Below are 15,029 nucleotides of genomic sequence, written 5' to 3'. Positions count from 1 at the left end.
ATTTGTTAAGTGGTGCTTCCCCACCACCTTGTGGTCATTGCCTTCAACCTTTGACGGTCGGCCAATTCCAGGCGGAATGTCCTTTTTCTACTCACTTAAATTCTCATTTGTGTTTGCCGTCTGAGTTATCGGCCGTTTTAGCGAACGACGCGTGGGCTGTTGACCGCGTTTTACGTTTTATCTCTCTTAACAATATAGTGAAGGACATTTCATCTTTAGTTCAGGACCTCCGTTTCTCTATGGCGTATTTTATAGATCTTTCTCCACGTCCCTGTTTTTAGGTGTCTTCTCTTCCGTCGATTGAGATCAACATGTAGTCCTTTTCAACTCGTCTCTTTGTCTTCCTGATCTACAGTTTGACATGGGCGCGTATAACACTAGTTGTTTTTGTGCCCTAAAACCAAAACAAACATAACCTACCCGTCTAAACTTCAAAATTATTCTGCAGCATTACATTAAAAAATATTCTTCTGGATAGATAGTTTCAAAAAATGCATCCTAACACTTGCATCAATATTAGATATAAACGTATCTACAATTTTCACAGAAGTTTACCTGTACATACATCCGAATATTTCATTCTCGCCGCTTCTCGAATCTTACAGTAATTTTGCTAACCAAATAGCAAAATTGTTCTGCTACCCTGGATGGCTCTTTCCCCAAATCCCTAGGCTTCACCTGACTGAACTTGACTACATTTCATTACCTTTATTCACGTTTCCTTGCTATCTTATCAAGATACTATCAGTTCTGTTCAACTGACCTTCCATGTCTTTTGCCGTATGTGTTAGAATTGCATTGTCTTCGGCAAAATAATTTATCTCTTCTCCATAAACCTTCAATCCCTTTCAAAATTTCTCCTTGGTCTCTTTCGCTGTTTTTTCAACGTGCAGAATAAATAGGTTGGTGAATAGGCTCCATTTTCAGTTCCTGCCACCCTTGCATGTCCTTCAGGTGTTATAACTGCAGGCTGGTTACTGGACAAGTTGCAAAATTTACACTCACTGTATTTTATCCCAGTTACCTTCAGATTTTTTAAAAGTATATCTAGTCAATATTGTAAAATAGCTTTTCTTAATCTACTAATGCTGTAAATTTAAGTTTACCCTCATTAAATCTATTTTCGATCATAAATCTTAGGATAAGTTCTGACATTTCCACAGTTCGGCATCTAACAGATGTTTCATCCTTCTGCAGATAATTTGTGTATTATTTTGCAAGCATGCCTTACGAGTAGTAAACTGATTGTTCGTGACACTCGTAATTGGCAGCGCTTGCTTTCTTTGGAATTGCAGCTGTTACATACAGTTTGAAGTTCGCAGAATAGTTTTATCATGGGTGCTTCGCCGCCCCCCCCCCTCCCCCTGCCCCTCAAGCCTCCCAGCACGAAGGTCTTAACTTTTCTGAGGGAATGTCCTTTAACTCAGCAGCCTTCTTGGGAGGTTTTTATTTCAGTGCTACGTCAAAAACTTCTCGCAGTATCTAATTTCTCTTCTCATTCTTTTTTTATTATCTCTTCCTTTTTCACAATATTATCTCAAATTAATTTCGTGTATCTAACCCTTATGTACATTTCCTTCATAGCCCAGCCTTCCCCTCTATGCGTAGTACTGGTTTTTCATATGAGCTGTAAGTATTATGCAGCTAGATTTCTTGTCTAGCATCATTTACCCTGCCCTCTCTTGCTTTTCTTTCTGAATGTCAATCTCAATTTTTAGTCGTCTCCACAAAGTTTTATATCTTCATCAACTGCTTCATTATTATGTTCCATCCTTTTGTCGATTAAATTCAATATATCTTGTTCTATGCATAGATTTCTATTGGACCTTGTCACTTTGCTATTAAATCTTCTGCTACCTCCTTCACTATTTTATCTCTCGTAGTTACCCTTTCGTCATTTGTTGTGTTCCGTTTCTTCTGTGTCAGTCAATCGTTGCCGCACGCTCCCGTTGAAACTGTGGGTCTTTCAGTCTATCTCGGTCCAACCTTCTTAATTTCCTGCCCTTTTGCAATTCCTTCAGTTTTGACCTGCAGTTCATTTAGCTCAGAGTACATATCTACTGCTGGATAAGTTTTACAGTTTAAAATCTGATTTATGAATAATTACTTTACTACCGTATAATTAGTCTGGACTTTTCCAATATTTCCAGGTATACAACCTGTGACAGTCCCCGAACCACGGGTGTGCAGGGTTCAAATGTTGGTTCGTGCAAAATTCTAACAGTCCTACTCTTACTATTCCTCCTACTGAATGACTGTCCTCCAAATCAATAACCTATTTGTCTCTTTATCTGATGACACACTTTTTCTTCAATATGCTCAGTACGTTCAGATATAGTAAGCATGCACTGCTGAGTCAAGCCGGAAAGTAAAAAGAAAACCAAGAGATGAATGGCAACTGGTGAAAAAGTTACGGCACGAAACGACACCTAAACAACCACTGCTCTCACCACAGAGCCAGTCAGTGGATCCTCTGTGCAAATCAGAGTCCTTTGCGACGTCATTTGAGGAAGAATCGTCACTAGACCAGGGACAGCTGTCCAGCTGGAAAGGGAATGTGAACACACGACAAATGAAATAACGGAACGTATTCGCTACGAGGCAATGCTTAGACCTTCACGTCTTGTGAGCGGAAGATTGTAAAAGTACCTTTTATATTGACATTAAAGATTTAATATATTTGTCTTAGATTTTCTCCACATTTCTTGTGTTTTCCCTGGTCCCTATGCCGACCAGAAGTACACGTTGTCTTTGGGAAGCTCTGGGGCGTATAATTAAGTAAATCGTTCAGAATTCGTACAAAAAGTCAGTGCTCTAATATTTTATACGCATTTCGAGGAATGATTGAATAAATTGTAATAAGATCTATAGTCAATGCGTAAGCTTTTTATGATACATCGCTGATCGGGCAAATAGCTAAGAGTTTCTCAACAACCAAAGGTGGTCAGTAACGACGAGCACTTGACTTTACATAAAAGTTTAGTCTCTGCGTTAAATTGTCGAAAACTTCAAAAAATGCGGAAAGTAACTCGAAACAGCACTTTACTTAACAGATTAGAACCAATTTATACTTTCAACCAGGTCCGTTTCGTGTCTCCTGTCTCGCAATAATTTGTCTCAGTTTCTCTCACTTCACACGTAGTTTTAGATAACTAGAGATTACTTTCTGTTTAGATAATCTTTCAGAAATTTATCTTGAAATTGATTCTTTATCCTGCAGTCATGCTCCAATCACAGAAAAGCCGATGTTGGAATAGATTTCACTTTTTTGATTCTTACGATAAATATCAGTAGCAACTACCATGTTACTTGCAGTACATTTGTACAGTTTTGTTCTTCACAGATGGGATAAATCTTCAAGCACTTCGTAAATCATATGCAGATTTCTGATTAAACACAACTTTAGTCGACAATAACTAGAACAGTCCAATAAATCTGTGTTTACATATCAGATCTCAGCATGGACTCATAGACTGAATTTCCTTTTTTGTAACGTACAATACGGTACATCACATTTTATTCTCACATTTACTCCTTGATTTTTAAAAAATCTATTGACTCAGCAAGTAAAATACAATTTTTCGGTATCTTTTCTTTTCAACGGCTTTCGGCTGTTAGGCTAATGTTATCGGCGACGCCGCGTAATTCCAGTACTGCCGCGACGGCGAAGGCATACCGTTTGGAAGAAGGACCTGTTCGGGAAAGTTCAGGGTATCACCAATGTTTAGGACTGTTATAATCATTTAGTTGGCTACTTCCCCCACGACTGATGTTTTCCTGTGCCCGACAAAGAGAAACGTTCCGAAGTCAAAACTCGAAGTTCCGGCCTACCCCATGAACCAATGTTGTCCCCTGTTTTAGTCAGAATATGTATGAAGGACATTATCAGCATCCCACAGGAGCTAATCACTGAATTGCCGAAAGATACGGCATATTGCATCACCTAGTGGAGACACTGACAAACTTCGCAGTCTCGAACGCCTATTAGATCATTCCAGCGAATGCTACCGAAAGTACAATGTCAAACCGAACGCTGAGAAGTCAACTACAGTCTACTTCAGCAAGAAAAGGCCTGCATTATGTGACACGGTACCGCTGGTAAACGGGAGCATCATCCGGTATCTGGAGTTAAAACTAGACACGCATTTGTTCTACCACAAGAGTTCTAAAGTGCGTATTATGTTCCCATTTAAGATTGAGAAAAGCTGAGTTTTCATTATTTTTATTTTACAAACCTAATGAGAACAGTAAGAAACGTTAAATATGAGACTCCATTAAAACTGGTGCAAAACTCTGTATTCATTATTTCGTGAAGCGGCAAGACCCAGGTCTTAAGTGTTCCAAAGGTACGAGTTACCAAAGTATGACGTGGTTGAACAAGTGATCTGCTTCGTGCAAATCTAAATGAGGAGAGAAGCTTTCCACACGACAGAAAATATTCGCAAGCCGATTTTTAGTTTGGACATGGAAGAGACGCACACAGGTATGTACTATGGCACTGACGTCATTCTTTTGTAGAACATAAGGAACCAGTTCCTGATCGTGCTATGATGTCTCTGGGGATCGCACATTGCCTCTGTAATGAAGCAGTACGAATTTCACAACTACGGTTTTGTGAATTTCCCCTCTCTCTGCTCGTCCATGCATGAAGTATACACGAGATGTCAGGTTAATGGCGTCATCCTCAACTTCCGGAAGGCGTTCAATATAACTCCGCACTATCGTCTAATGAAAAAATACAAGCGTACAGAATTTTAGACCAGCATTTCGAGAAGACCGAAAAGTTATTAGAAAACAGAACACAATCTGTTATTCTTATCATACAAAAGACCTTCAGACGCAAAAATATCTTTGGTTGTACGCCAACTGAGTGTTGTAGGACCATTATGTTCGCAAAACGTATGACTTACTAAATGCTTAACGACGAAAACTCCATGAGGCTGTTTGCGGATGATGCTGTTGTGTATAGAGAAGCCAAACTGCTAGATAATTGTGACGAAATGTAGAAGTACTTGAAGGGGCTCGTAGTTTCGTGCAAGGACTGACGGTAGACCCTCAACATAAACAAATGCAACGTACTGCAGATAAATAGGCGGAAAGACCCGTTATTTATTGAATACAGTGCTAATAAATAATTCATTGAAAACATTCATATCCATAAATTAACAGGGCCGGCAGTGAGGTCGATACAGTGCTTGAAATTTAATGTGCCCAATCCCTGAAAATGACATAATGAAGGTGGCCGCCATCTTCCTTCACGCACATTTCGCGTCATTTAACTTCCACTTGACTTTGATCCTTCAGTTCCTGGGTAGTATGTGGTGGATCCTCAAAGGAAGAAATCAAACACTGGAAGTTCAGGGAATCTTGGAGGCCAGGAAATGTCGCCTTTGTTCACCAGTCCATCGCGCTAACTCTATTGAAAATCGGTATCAGGTTTATCGTCCATAGGCCGCGCGGAGTGGCCGCGCGGTTTGAGGCGTCATGTCACGGACTGCACGGCCCCTCCCAACGGAGTGCCGGCCGGAGTGGCCGTGCGGCTCTAGGCGCTTCAGTCTGGAACCGCGTGACCGCTGCGGTCGCAGGTTCGAATCCTGCCTCGGGCATGGATGCGTGTGATGTCCTTAGGTTAGTTAGGTTTAAGTAGTTCTAAGTTCTAGGGGACTGATGGCCACATATGTTAAGTTCCATAGTGCTCAGAGTCATTTGAACCAACCTCCTAACGGAGATTCGAGTCCTCCCTCGGGCATGGGTGTGTGTGTTGTTCTTAGTATAGGTTAGTTTAAGTAGTGCGAAAGTTTAGGGACCGATGACCTAAGCACTTTGGTTCCTCAGGAATTCATACATTTGAACATTCTTGTCCATATCACACCACTCCCGTTTTCTGATTCCTAACGTAGCGTGCTATTTCGAGTTGCCAAATCGCCCGTTTCACTGCCGCATGCTATGTGGGAGTAATGGAAACCAATAATGGATTTAGAAAATGAATTGGAGTTCAGGGATGAGAAATAAATTTGCATATTATTTTGGTTAGTTATCAATAGGAACTCATTTTGTTTCTTCTCTAACCATACCCTAGGTGAGAAATTACATTCTAAAAAGGACGTGGGATTTTATAATATCTGATGGCTTTCAACAGAAGCTAGACTATTTCCAATATGCCACACAGCTATAGCGTCTGTGTTAATAAGCGACTCTGTCTCGCTTAAATAGACAAATTTGCGTTCGTTGCTAACAACGTCAGCGCAACAACAGAGGCTAGCAATTGTTAGTAGCTTATCTTCACCGGCTCTCAGAATCAAAGTGCGACAGTACAGTAATGAGACTGATTTTCTTTGCAAGATGTGCAACCCTGCAGGCTTGCGAAGGCACTATATCTTTGACCATGGTCTATAAGCTTATTCTAGTCCAAGCGGCACATCAATGCAACTGCTCAGTCGTGAGTTGTGCTGTAATAAGTTAACACGTGTTTGTGTCTCTCGTCACGGAAATGGAACCGCATAATAATGCGCAAGGGTATGCTATTTATTTTTGCGTTAAATCGGGTGAATACGCGACGACAACTTACTGTAGGCTTCAGAGTGATTTTGGAGAGGAGGTTATGTCAAGAGCTTAAGTTTTTCGTTGGCATAAAATGTTTAGTGAAGGCAGAACGAATGTTGAAGATGAAGACCGCAGTGGAGGACCAGCAACCTCACGAGCGGATGTCAACTTGGCCAGAGTGCGTGAACTCGTACGATCTGATCGAAGATTATCCATGAAAATGATAGCAGAAGTACTGAACATCAATCGAGAAACGGTTCGTCTAATAATAACTGAAGATCTTGGTATGAGAAAGATTTGTGCAAAAATGGTCCTAAAAAATCTCACACCGCAAGAGCGAGAAACACGGAAAAATGTGGCAGCCGATCTGTTTGAACAAACTGAAATAAATCCAGAATTGTTGAGCCGTTTTATCACTGGTGATAAAAGTTTGTTTTTTCAGTACTATCCAGAGACATAATGCCAAAATTCGCAATGGTGCTCAAAGGGATCACCCAGAGAGAAAACAAAAAAAAAAAAAAACAAAAAACGCATGTCAAAGTCAAAAGTGAAATGCATGGTTGTGTGATTCATAAAGAGTGGGTGTCTCCTGGACAAACAGTTAAACAATATTACTACAAAGAAATTTAGAAACACTTCGTAAAAAAGTTCTTCATGTCCGTGCCAACATTGCTGATAATTGGATTCTTCTTCACGACAATTTTTAACCTCAAATCAAATTTCAGTACTACCACCGCCACGTTATTTACCAGATATCCCTCCGTGCGACTTTTTCCTATTTCGAAGAGTCAAAACGGCGGTGAAGTTACACCATTTTTAAACAACACAAGATGTCCAAAAAATGTGACGAGGGTCTTAGAAGAAATTACAGAAGATGAGTTCCAGAAATGTTACCATCAATGGCAGAAGCGCTGGAAAAGTGTGTGCAATCAGAAGTGAACTACTTTGAAGGAGGCATAGTAAACTTGACTAAAATGGTAAGCAAATTTTTTTTCAGACCAGTCTCATTACTTTATTGTCGCACCTCCTTGTTCATGGCGTGCCCCACAAAGAGATAACTACCACGATTATAATGTATCACATGCATTAATCATTAATAGCCCTCTCATGCACAAATTATCAACCCGACATTGAAAAAAAATTCTAATACATTATTTGGTTCCTTAAGACCTATCTTTCACGGAATTCATCATAAGATATCTAAAAAAATAGTTTCATAGACCAATAGAGAGATTTCCTCGTATGACGACAAAGAGCACGAAAACTATTATATTTTACAAAGAAGATTTATTAGTAACATCAAAGAATACAAAAAGAATGTACACTGTTAGTACATTTATCGGTAATATCAAAGAATACATGAAGAGTGTGCACTATTTTGTATTTAGTCTACAATGAAATTGTTTCATACACTCAGGGCAAACAGAAATTTCACACTTTTCACAAATGTAATGGGTTTTCCGACGACAGTCCCGATCGTGACACCTGTTGGCATTGGAACCACCTGACTTGGCTGGACCGTATGATCCGCCACCGAAACGTCATTCGTTGGGTACCGCATGACAGGCTCTCTTTTTTGATTGTACAGACAGCAATGGGCTTTCGTCTGAAGGCTTGCCTCTACTCTTTCTTGTAATCTCTTCTTTTACTTTGTATATTAGCCTAGTGGCGACTCTACTTTTGAATGGTAACAAATCGATATTTTCTTTTTCACTCATCCTCCAGAGTATCCATGCATTTACTACAGTCACATTTAGCATATGGTAGAACATCCTCATGTACCACCTAAGATTTCTGGTGTCATTTCTATAGAAGGCCACCAAAGAATCCATTAGGTCTGCTACTCCAATTTTCTTATTATAAATTCCAATACAGTGGGGTCTTTTGATCTCTATAAACTTCTTTTCCTTTCGACAAAATCTGGTAGCAACATCTTCAGGTTCTCTTCCAGTATATGAAGATACAACGGTTACAGGTGAATTGTGAATCCATCTCGTGACAGTAACGCCTTCTGGTGATGTCACTACTGAAGAACTGCCACCTCCCTTCTTCTGTAATTCTTTTGCCGACTTCAGTTTTTTATGCCAATGTAACCAACATACTATATGTTCAGCTCTTTCAGTTTTAGCACCAAGGGAATGCTACTGAAGAGATTGTCAGCATAGACTTTGTAGTTCTTTCCATGAATGTCGTGACACAGATGGAGCACATCATCTCCTGCTGCCCCACATTCAAACATATTACTGCGTCCTCCACCAGCGTCTTGAACCAGTTCGAAGCAATACACATAACCAAACACACCTGCACGCACCCTTATTTTGTAGCCCAATTTCTTGGGGTTTTTGGGAAGGTACTGCTTCAATAATGATCTCCCTTTGAACGGAATCACCATCTGATCAACACTGTGAAATTCTTCAGGTTCGAGAGCCTTGTGATAGTTATCATGAAGGGCTTCCTAAATTGGTCGTAATCTGATAGTTTTGTCAGTATTGTCCGGAGGAATTGTAGAAACATCTTTGAAATTTAGCAAACGGAGCAGTTCTTCATATCTCTTGCACGACGTAGCATCAGCAATCAAGTTCATGCGCAAGCCTGTTTCCTCAGACCATGTTCTCGTATTCTCGGATATCTCAAGTAAGACATTACGAGTGTTATTCCATAATATATCACATTACAGAAACAGAAGAAGAGAAATATTCATTTTTTTCTGATGCGCATGTAAATTGGTCTGCTCAACCATTTCATCTATGAGTTTCTCTGGAAACAGCACCATAAAGAACTCAAGGTGACTTTCTCCAGTAATGCACACTTTTGCTTTTCCCGTAAATTGTGGCACAATAACTGAGTTGTCCAATACACTCAACCGAATCACATTCCTTTTAGGACATTTTGTTGATATTCCTGGTTCATGAGGATCTCTTAGAATTTCACTTTCAACCTCAGTATGATCTGTTGCAATTTTCTCATTGTTGGGAACATTTTCATTGTCAGTGTAACTTGTTTCTGAAGATATATTACAAGTATCAGTGATGAGGTCTACTTCAAATTATGGGTCGTTGTCAGAGTCATCACTCCAACCCAAACCATTTTCTGAATCAGCTTCCAAAATTTGTAGAATTTCTCACCACTTACAATCTGGCTAAAGTTCTTACTTCGTTCTTTATTTGAACAAATTCTATCGTCTTCGAATATCTTGGCTCATGAATTCGGCCTGTCTGTTATAAAGGAATAATATAGATTTACTCAATTTTTCGAAAATAACTATAAATTCGTGTGTGCAAATCGAACTAATTTTCTGATGTTTGGCTACAGTTAATATCTACGTTAGTATATATCAAACTAATTTTCTGATGCTTGGCTACAGCCAATATCTACGTTGGTATATATCAAAACTGACCAAATGACCGAGTGCTACATACAGTAAAGTATGGTACTATAAAACAACAGAGGAGAAGAAAGTCAATTTTCTATATGTGCTGAAGACAGTAGTGTAAAGTCATCTTGACGAATAAAGTCCTCAAATGAGGACAGAGGTAATTTTTATGAAAATAAACATTTATACCATTCAGATATATGCAGAAAGTATCAAATAATCTGTAATAAATATTAACAAACTTATTATAACACATACCTCTCCAGAGACAGCAGTACTTTCCTCACAGAACATGTCAAACATTCGCAATACAGCTCCGTGGCTATATCAAGATTGGAGTGACGAATCTAAGGTTCTAGCGCGCCAAACACCAACACTGTCATCTAGGAGATAATCTTGTATCAATTATTATTCCTCATATGAGTTACCTGAGCTTTTACGGTCACCTCAGACTCCAAAGTGGTCAGAAATGAGCCAAAATTTAAGTGTCCTAATTTGAGGACACCAATCATGAGAGGGGTAGCTTCAGGACGTTCTGTATGTCGTAAGTTATATACACTGAAAACAGATTTTTGTATATATTTGTCGTCAGGATACGAGGAGAAATAGTTTCTTGATAAATGTTCGACACTGTAAGAAGTGTATTTCCCATTCGCAGTCACTAAACAAACATTTATCCCTGTACACTTCTGGGTTTATAGGAACCTCTGTTCCACATCAGTCCGTTCGATAACGTTATACGCCTTTCACATAAACAACTGCAAAATTTGTAGTTGAAACAATGTCCTCAACGAAAGATTATGCTCCATAAATAAATAAGTAACTTTCCAATCCCCCGTTTCAATCAAGGTTTTTCGGAGGTGTCCTTCAGTCCATTCTGAAAACCGACCTCCACACACGCACATACAAATATACGCAAACACTAGATTTTAAAATTTGTCTCGAAAAAATGTTAAGCCTGTTTCTGACATAAAATAAAAATAATTTCATTTCAAGATTTCGACCAAGGTTTTCAGGAGGTTTCCCTTGCTAACCAGGCGAGTGCAGCAACTGGATATCCCCTTCCAGGTATTCCAGTTTGGGATCCGCTCTGCCCCAGCACCACCTCGCCAGATACTTGGTTGTGGGGTTCCTGACTCTCCGTTGTTTGATTATTCGGGTAGTCCGAGCCACCTTGAGGGGAGGGAAAGAAAGCTATTAAAAACCAAAGTCAGGCACTTGTAATCAGAGTTGGTACAAAAAAGAGTGGCATGGAATCATTTCGACTAGCAGCTGGATTTATGGCGTCTACATAAGGATTATTTTATTACTTGCATGACCATCATTCATAAGTCTCAGCCGATCCAAATCTAAATGATCTGGAATATGTTGCCTGACTCAAAAACTGAAGCATTCTGAAGATGTAGTAGGAAGTCAACGTAACTTCGTAAATGTGCACACTAACGCCAGGTAGGTAAATAACTAGAGTTAAAACTACACTATGTGATCAAAAGTATCCGGACACCTCCCAAAACATACGTTTGTAATATTAGGTGCATTGTGCTGCCACTTACTGCCAGTTACTCCTTATCAGCGACTTCAGTAGTCATTAGACATCGTGAGAGAGCAGAATGGGGCGCTCCGCGGAACCTACAGACTTCGAATGTTGTCAGGTGATTGAGTGTTATTTATGTCATAAGTCTGTAGGCGAGATTTCCACATTTCTAAAAATCCATAGGTCCTCTGTTTCCGATGTGATAGTGTAGTGGAAACGTGAAGGAACACGTACAGCACAGAAGCGTACAGGCATAACTCGTCTGTGGATCGACAGAGATCGCCGACCGTTGAATAGGGTAGTAATTGTTGTGGTTGGCAGGAGAGCCAACACCGTGTTACTAGAGGAGGCCGAAATGCACGCGTTTTAGTTCACGCAGGCTGGCGTGAGGTCTGGAACAGGACAAGGGAATCAGAATTTATAAAAACGCACGTACCTTCTGGAATACTTAACTTTAATCCATTAATGATGAACGTCGTTCTTGATGGTACATGATTCACAATATCAATAGTAACTGATAATGGCGCCTTGCTACGTCGTAGCAAATGACGTAGCTAAAGGCTATGCTAAACTATCGTCTCGGCAAATGAGAACGTAAGTAGGCAGTGAACCATCGCTAGCAAGGTCGGCTGTACAACTGGGGCGAGTGCTAGGAAGTCTCTCTAAACCTGCCGTGTGGCGGCGCTCGGTCTGCAATCACTGATAGTGGCGACACGCGGGTCCGACGTATTCTAACGGACCGCGGCCGATTTAAAGGCTACCAACTAGCAAGTGTGGTGTCTGACGGTGACACCACAGCATTGTGTAACAGACAGGCATCTATCCAGACCATCACACAGGAATTCCATACTGCATAAGGATCAACTGGAAGTACTATGATAATTAGGTGGGAGGTGAGGAAACTTGTATTTCATGGTCGAGTGGTTGCTCATAAACCACACGTCACACCGGTAAATGCCAAACTACGCCCCGCTTGGTGTAAGGAGCGTAAACATTGAATGATTGGACAGTGGAAAAACCTTGTGCGGAGTGACGAATCACGGTACACAATGTGGCGATCCGATGGCAGGGTGTGGGTATGGCGAATGCCCCGTGAACGTTATCTGCCAACGTGTGTAGTGCCAACAGAAAAATTCGGAGGCGGTGGTGTTATGGTGTGGTCGTGTTTTCCATGAATGGGGCTTGCACCCCTTGTTGTTTTGCGTGACACTATCATAGCACGGGCCTACATTGATGTTTTAAGCACCTTGTTGCTTCCTATTGTTGAAGAGCAATTCGAGGATGGCGATTGCGTCTTTCAACACGATCGAGCACCTGTTCATAATGCACGGCCTGTGGCGGAGTGGGTTCAGGACATTAGCATCCCTGTAATGGACTGGCCTGCGTAGAGTCCTGATCTGAATCCTATAGAACACCCTTGGGATGTTTTGGAACGCCGACTTCGTGCCAGGCCTCACCGAGCGACATCGAAATCTCTCCTCAGTGCAGCATTCCCTGAAGAATGGGCTACTATTATCCAAGAAACCTTCCAGCACCTCATTGAACGTATGCTTGAGAGAGTGGAAGCTGTCATCAAGGTTAAGGGTTGGCCAACACCATATTGAATTCCAGCATTGCCGGGGGGGGGGGGGGGGGAGGGGGGTTGCCATGAACTTATAAGTCATCTTGAGCCTGGTGTCCGGATGTTTTTGATCAGATAGTGTATATGTGACAAGAGGAACGGCTAGCAGAGTGCATTAGTGGTCGTGTGTTTATTGTTGTTACAATGCCTGGTAGAATATATATGTAGGATTGCGAAAAACGTCAGATGTTGAGTGATCACTGTGAAGGATACTGACATAGTGTGTACTCATCTGAGACATCGTTATCAGCATCTGACAGAGTTTAAAAGTTTCCTCATATTGATCGGGCTGATCGAATCGTGCAATATCTACACACATCATAAAAAAGTTTTGCATCACCTCGGTTCCGAGGGTTGCGTAACTAGTACAGAAAATGGGAATAGAGTTCAGTAGAAACCTCATTTCCGCCCTTTTTATTGCTCATGCAATCCACACATTGCATGTTGTACCAGCATACAGCGAGACCTTCAGTATTGGTGGTCAGATTTCTGTACACGCCAGTACCTCTCATACCCAGTAACATGTCCTCTTGTATTGATGTATGCCTGTATTCGTCGCGACATATTATCCAAAAGTTCATCAAGGCACTGTTGGTCCAGATTGTCCCACTCATCAACGGCGATTTGGCGTAGATCCGTCAGAGTGGTTGGTGGGGCACGTCGTCCAAAGACAGTCCTTTTGAATCTATACGAGGCATGTTCGATAGAGTCCATGTCTGGAGAACATGCTGGGCACTCTAGTCGAGCGATGTCGCTATTCTGAAGGAAGTCATTCACAAGCTGTACACGATGCGGGCGCGAATTGTCGTCCATGAAGACGATTTCTTCGCCAAGTTGCTGCCGATATGGTTGCGCTATCGGTCCAAGGATGGCATTCATGTATCGTACAGCCGTTACTGCGCCTTCCATAACCACCAATGGCGTATGTCGGCCCCACATAGTGCCACTCCAAAACAGCAGGGACGTTCAGCCTGACAGGATTGCCTCCAAACACTTCTCCGACGATAGTCTGGTTGAAGGCATATGCGACACTCATCGGTGAAGAGACCGTGATGCCAATCCTGAGCGGTCCATTCGCCATGTTGTTTGGTCCATCTATACCGCGCTGCATGCTGTCGTGGTTGCAAAGGTGGACCTTGCCAGGGACGTCGGGAGTGAAGTTGTGCATCATGCAGCCTATTGCGCACAGTTTGAGTCGTAACACGACGTTCTGTGGGTGCACGAAAAGCATCATTCAACAAGGTGGCGTTGCTGTCAGGCTTCATCCTAGTCATAACCCGTAGGTAGCGGTTATCCACTGCAGTAGTAGCACTTTGGCGGCCTGAGCGAGGCATGTCATCGACAGGTCCTGTCTCTCTGTAACTCCTCCATGTCCGAACAACATGGCTTTGGTTCATCTGAGACTCCTGGTCACTTCCCTTGTTAAGAGCCCTTCCTGGCACAAAGTAATAACGTGGACGCCATCGAACTGCGGTAGAGACCGTCTAGGCATGGTTGAACTATAGACAACACGAGCCGTGTATCTCCTTCCTGGTGGAATGACTGGAACTAATCGGCTGTCGGACCCCCTCCGTGTAATAGGCGCTGTTCATGCATGTCTGTTTACATCATTGGGTGGGTTTGACGAACAGTTAAAGGGACTGTGTCTGCGGTACAACATCCACAGTCAACGTCTCTCTTCAGGAGTTCTGGGAACCGAGGTGATATGTACATATTTCAGAGTTTCTCGCCTGAAAGCGCCCCTGTATTGGATTACACGGGAGCGTGGTAGCAGTTATACTCCTCGCCAATATATTTACACATCTGAACACCACAAGGTAGGCTCTTTCCCAATTTTGCACTAAGCCTTTCACATCATTACCTACAGTCCATGAACCTGTAGTAGTCTTCTTACAATATTTTCTATTGTGCGGCAACATATCTCGGAGAATAGCAACAGCTGGACGGTTGAAGTACCG

The sequence above is a fragment of the Schistocerca serialis genome, chromosome 5 (genome assembly GCF_023864345.2).
Source record: "Schistocerca serialis cubense isolate TAMUIC-IGC-003099 chromosome 5, iqSchSeri2.2, whole genome shotgun sequence".
Classification (NCBI taxonomy): Eukaryota; Metazoa; Arthropoda; class Insecta; order Orthoptera; family Acrididae; genus Schistocerca; species Schistocerca serialis.
The sequence above is the reverse complement of the archived record's forward strand: the minus strand, read 5'-3'. Positions refer to the sequence as shown.